The sequence below is a fragment of the Artibeus jamaicensis genome, unplaced genomic scaffold (genome assembly GCF_021234435.1).
Source record: "Artibeus jamaicensis isolate MK-2021 breed Jamaican fruit bat unplaced genomic scaffold, CSHL_Jam_final scaffold_1283, whole genome shotgun sequence".
NCBI classification, from domain to species: domain Eukaryota; kingdom Metazoa; phylum Chordata; class Mammalia; order Chiroptera; family Phyllostomidae; genus Artibeus; species Artibeus jamaicensis.
In genome coordinates, this window is record NW_026522028.1 from 20,553,217 (window position 1) to 20,559,418 (window position 6,202).

Sequence of the window (6,202 nt, forward strand, 5' to 3'; positions counted from 1 at the left end):
CTATCCTGACCTCCCCAAAGTAATGAACAAAAAATATATAAGGAGTTGTGGGAACAACATTCCACCTAAAAATATTGAGATATAACCTGAATTTGAAAAATGAACCTATGTGAGGAAAGTTACAAAATTTACTGAAAGGGTTCAAAGAAAATATGAATAAATAAAATGCAATGAGAAGACTGAATATTACAGAACTATTTTTTCCAAATTAGCATATTGATTACAACTATAAGAGTAACTAATTGGTCTGCTCTGCTATGTATTAAATCATAATATAAATTTTAAACACTTACCTCAGTGGATCCTGGTTTAATACTTCCCCTAGAAAGAGATGCATTATTTCAATATTCTACTTTTTGTGGGTATGTATACACAAACACATTTTAAAAACTACAGAATGGGAACAACAGAATTAAAAGAAATAAGCTCATCAGTCAATTTGGCATTGGAGGTTCTACATAAGTCAAAGAAATAAGAGGTCTAAGAATTTTTTAAAAAGAAGATAAAACAGTTCTTACCTGTAAACAAAATTATCTCCATAGGAAATTCAAGAGAATCTAAAACAAATTTTAGAGTGATAAGAAAGTTTGGCAATGTGCTAGATACAAAACCAACACACTAACATTTTTTGCATTCCTACTCAGAGTATAACTAATGAGAAAATCTTTTTGAATAAAGTTCTTATTTATCATAGCCACAAAAACTATAAAATACCTAAGAATAAACTTGCACAAGATGTCAAAATCCTTTCATGGGGAAAATTACAAAATAGCACTGAAGGAGGTAAAAAAAAAATCTGATTGTATGCAGAGATTCAGGGGGCTCATGGAAAAAATAGAGAAGATCGGGACCATAACACTTGTCCCCAAATTATCTATAAATGCAACGGAATCGAAATGAAAAGTCCACCAGGGATTCCATGGCATTTGATAAGCTGACTTTAATCTTTGTATAGGACAGAAAAGAGACCATAATAGTCAGGATTCTCTAGAGAAATAGAACCAATGGGATACAAAAGATAATTATGAGGAATTGGGAATTGGCTCACATGATTACAGAAGCTGAGTGTCCCATGATCTGCTGCCTGCAAGCTGGAGACCCAGGAAAGCTAGCGCTGTTGTTCCATTCCTCAGAACCAGGGGAGTTGATGGTGGAAACCCAAGTCCCAGGGCAGAAGCCTGAACAAATTCTCACTTTCTCTGCTTTTTGTCCTAGTTAGTCCCTCCGTGGATTAGGTGATACCCACACACAGTGGGGAGGGCAATCTATTGCAACAAATTTGTCCATTCAAATGCTAATCACATCCAGAAACGACACCTTACAGACATATTTCGAAATACTGTAATGTTTAATCTGGGCACCCTGCAGCCTAGTCAAGTTGACACATGAAATGAACTATCACAGTAGCTAAGACAGCCAGAGACATTGCTCTATCAGATATCAAGATTAAAAAGATGTACAAAGGCTGATGACACAGTATTTGAGTTGGACAAAACAGACCCAAGCATATGTAAATATTTGAGATAAGGCCCTAAAAATCAGTGCAGAAATTATACACTAGCCAACAAATGAGTCTGGGAAAATTGGTTATCCTTTTGGAAAGAAAATGAAGTCACTATCTTACACTTCAAAAAAATAAATTCCAAACAGACTAAATATCTCAATGTCAATAGAAACCATGAGCCCTGGCTGAGTACCTCAGCTGGTTGCAGTGTTGTTTAATACCCCACGGTTGCAAGTTCAATCCCCCACTCGGGGCACATACAAGAATCAACCAATGAGTGCATCAATAAGTGGAACAACGAATTGATGTTTCTCTTTCTCTCTTTCTCAAATCAACACATTTTTTTAAAAAAAGAAAACCATGAAAACTTCTGGAGGAAAATCTTTCATAATCTTGAATCTTTGCAGGATTCCATTCATAAGCACAAGAAAACAAAACCCTTCATTAAGGAAAGAGTAGACAAATGTTACTACACTAAAATTATAAACCTAAATGGAACAATTAAACTCCCTAAAATTGGAAAGACAAGTCATAGACAGGAAGAAGATATTTGCAATGCATACAATCAACAAATGTTAGTACCTAAAAATATGTAAAACTTTTATAATTCAGCAAAAAAAGACAAATACTACAAAACAGGCAAAATATATCAAGAAACAAATTTACAGAAGAGGAAACCTGAATGCCAAATAAATGAAAAGTCTGATTTATTCCCCTAGTTATCAGGAAAATGCCACCTCATAGCTATCAGATTAGCAAAATGAAGAAAAAGTAACCTACGTACATTATTGGTGTAGATGTTACTTGGTAAATAATGATGGAATGAAATTTCCCACTCTACCTTTGTGCATCTATAACCTAGAGAAATTCTCTGACATGTGCCCAAGGAGTAACACACTAGATTATTCTCTGCAGTGTTGTAATAGGGGGAAATGGAAATAGCTTAAATATTTATCAGCAGAAGAATAGCTAAGTGGTTTGTATTACACTCAGCAATGGGATATTATAGAGCAGTTGAACCGAGAGAACTAGACAAACAAGGGTAAAAACTCATCAACATTAACAAAAAGGTAAGTTGCTGAATGACACTTCCTATGATATCATTTTCAAAACTACAGTCTTATTGTGGATCCACGCACATATGGTGGTCCTATGAAGTATGCAGAAGACTGATACCAGGTAGCAGCAATCTGTACAGCAAGAGAAAAGGGGTAGGTCTGAAAGAGAAGATGGAGAACGTCAAAATGTCAACGTCTGAGTTTCGAGCATGTAGATGTCTGTTATGTCACTCTCCGTGTCAATACATGTCTGAACCATTTTATAATAAAAATGGGAAAATTGTTCCCTGTACTTTCTGAAGTTCCTTTAGCTGGTGGAAAGTTTACGGTGGAAATATTCCTCCTAGAACATTTTCCATTATCTTTGCTTCAAAGCAACAGCTACTCCTTTACTTCCCATTCAATGATACGAGCAAATGATATTTTCTCAATCTTATATACAGTAAAAATAAAAACATCTTTAGAAAACTATACTATTCTTATTTACCAGAATATAAATTCTACGCTAAAACCTGTGACTTGGCCTTGCAAACACAGTTTCAATATGTATGCCTTCCTCTTCCCAGCCCCCAGCTCTAAATAAGCTATAGCTTCTAGGTCCGTCCTGGATAGAAATCCGGGGCCATCAGTGCGTATAGCTTTCCAACCACCAGGGGAACATAAGTGATTAGGAAACTCAGGGGTCGTCCTTCTCCATCAATGGCTAGAATTGTTAACTGGATAACTATGAGCTCAACAGCGTATGGAACAAAGCTATTTCTTTTATTCCGTGTATGTTGATGCATAAAACATCTTGGACATGGTTAATGTGTAGATTCCATCTGGCATTTTTCATATTATGTAAAATTGTTATGTCAGCAACAGATGGTAGAGCTAAGTGTTAGGAGATTTTACTTCTGCCCAAGTATCAGGTTTACAAATCTGAACGTTAAACAGTTCACAGGTCTATAGAAATGCATGAGGTGCTAGATTTTCTCCTGTTGAGCTGCCTTGCAAGGCATTAGTTTCTTGTCTGTTTCTCTTCTCCTCCTTCCTGACAAACCTTGATTTTTTTCTGTTATTCCCACCTGAGCTTGAGCTGACTCATTCATCATTAGTTTTTGGCACATGTTCTCAGTAAATTGAAGGACTCACAATGCTCATGCAAGTGAAATGTTTATATCTCCTCTCTCTTGCTTGATGTGACCAAAGAAGGTGCTAGACATGATTTTCTCCAGCAGCCATTTAGTGACCAAAAGGAAAACTCAGCTTTAAGATGAAACCGGTGCTGAGGATAGTGAAGAGGAGAATCATAGAGAGGCTGAGTCTTTACCTTTCAACTACCTGACCTCCAGACTTGGTGCTTTATCAGATGAAAGATACCCTTATTGTTCAAGCATGTGGAGCCAGGGTTTGTTTTACTTAGAGCCCCAAACACCTTGATAAGAAATGAAGAAACTTTAATATTAATTAATTTAGAAGTTTCATATAAAATTCATAAAATACAATGAAAAGGAGCCATAGACATGGGTCAAGAGCATTTCTGCAAGAAATTGAAAATCTATTTGAAAAAATAAGGAAAGAAAACATCCATAATTTGCTGAAGGAAATAGACATGTTACTCTAGGAAGCACAGAGAGTCCCAAGCAAGCTGGACCCAAAGAGGACCACACCAAGACACATCATAATTAAAATGCTAAAGGTTAAAGATAAAGAGAGAATCTTAAAAGCGGCAAGAGAAAATCAGAGTTACCTGCAAAGGAGTTCCCATAAGATTCCCATCTGATTTCTCAAAAGAAATTTGCTGGCTAGAAGGGACTGGCAAGAAATGTTCAAAGTGAAGAAAAATAAGGGCCTACAACCTAGATTACTGTATCCAGCAAAGCTATCATTTAGAATGAAAGGCAGATAAAGTGCTTCCCAGACAAGGTGAAGTTCAAGGAGTTCATCGCCAAGCCTTTAGTATATGAAATGTTAAAGGGACTTATTTAAGGATAAGAAGATCAAAACTATGAACAGTAAAATGGCAACAAACTCACAACTGTCAACAACTGAATTTAAAAAACAAATTAATCGAACAAGCAGAATAGGATCAGAATCACAGAAATGGAGATCGCATGGAGGGTTATCAGCAGGAAGAGAGCAGGGGAAGAGAGGGGGAAAAGTTGCAGGGATTAAGAAGCACAAATTGGTAGGTACAAAATAGACAGGGGGAGGTTAAGAATAGTATAGGAAACGGAGAAGACAAAGAACTTATATGCATGACCCATGGACAGGAACTAAGGGGGAAAATGCTGAAGGGAATGGGGGTACTAGGTGGAGGGGGCAAAGGGGGAAAATTGGGACAACTGTAATAGCACAATCAATAAAATATTTTTAAAAAAAGAAGACACGTGACATTGAGGCTCTTTTCCCTAACACATCTGCTGCTAAAGGTGTATTTTGGAGTTGGTATAAACTTTAAGAACCTTGGCAGCCTGCTGTTTTGGTTAATAGCCTTTAACAGCTCAATTTCCAGCTACATTGTCCTCAGGGTTTTAGGCAAGCAAAGGCGATTTTTTAAAGTGATGTGTGTCAAAGCCAGACAAAAGTAGCACCTCTGGCATTGCTTTGTGTTCCTGCCTTTCTATTTGCATCCCCCAAGTGGGTATAAGGACAAGCGAATGCTCATGGCTGCTCTGCAAGGGAACCTGACTCCTTTTGTGAGTAATGTCACCTGATTCTGAAGCTACTTGGGGAACAGAATAGACTATCTGATCAGTTTGTGCATCGGGGACTAAGTCCTTTATAAGACTGGTGAAAAATTGCTTTCAGATGAGTTCCACTGAGGAAATCATTAGTATTTGATAATGAATGGAAATCAGTCCCGCGAAATAAAGATACCATTCAGAAGGCTTCTAATGTATCTTCATGTTAAATGATTGGACTTTTTAGGCTTAAGGGAACTTACTCCAACCAACATTTCCACGTTACTCTCCTTCCTCTCTTCTCCCTTCAATTTTGGCTACAGTCATGTGGCTCTTCAAATATAGCTGTAAAGATTACCAAATATGTTCTTAGTGGAGGCAGCATGTTATATCATAATGTGGATTCAAAGCTCAGCTATGACAATTACTCATCACTTTGGGCAAGTTACTTAATATCTTTGTGCTTTTATCTCTTTATCTGCAAGGTGGGGATGACATTAATAGTACTTACCTCATAGGGATGCTATGAAGATAGAATGAAGGAATATTTGTAAAACTTTTGGAACATGGCCTAGTACTAGATGGTAAGCCCTGTGTGCTTATGAAATAAATGCCTCTGTGTCTTTCTTTGTGCTTTTCTTCAGCTCAGAGGCCTATCCTCCATTTCATCAGCCACACTCTACTCTTATGCCTTTTAAAACAGCTTTATTGAGGTATCACTGACATGCCGTAAATTGCAAATATGTAAAACTTTGACAAATGCATACATTCATGAACACAATAAAATAATGAACATTTTCTTCACCCCAAAGTGTTTCTCATGCCCTTGAAATTCCTCTCTCCCCTTTATGCCTCCCCTCACCCCACAAATGATAGCTTGCTTCCTTCACTACACATTTGCTCAAATTATCTAGAATTTTACAAAAATGCAATTATAATATGCAGGGGTGGGCAAAAGTAGGTTAATAAGTAGA

At 37.0% G+C, this 6,202-nt stretch overlaps 1 long non-coding RNA gene across 1 annotated transcript; it reads right to left on the reverse strand.

Moving 5' to 3' along the window:
- Positions 1 to 292: 292 nt before the first annotated feature.
- LOC119058386 (uncharacterized) lies at positions 293 to 5,580 on the reverse strand. Its single transcript, XR_005084241.2, has 3 exons — positions 5,492 to 5,580; positions 519 to 557; positions 293 to 321 (listed from the first exon to the last, which is right to left on the reverse strand). It is a non-coding gene; the product is annotated as an uncharacterized LOC119058386 (long non-coding RNA).
- Positions 5,581 to 6,202: the final 622 nt, after the last annotated feature.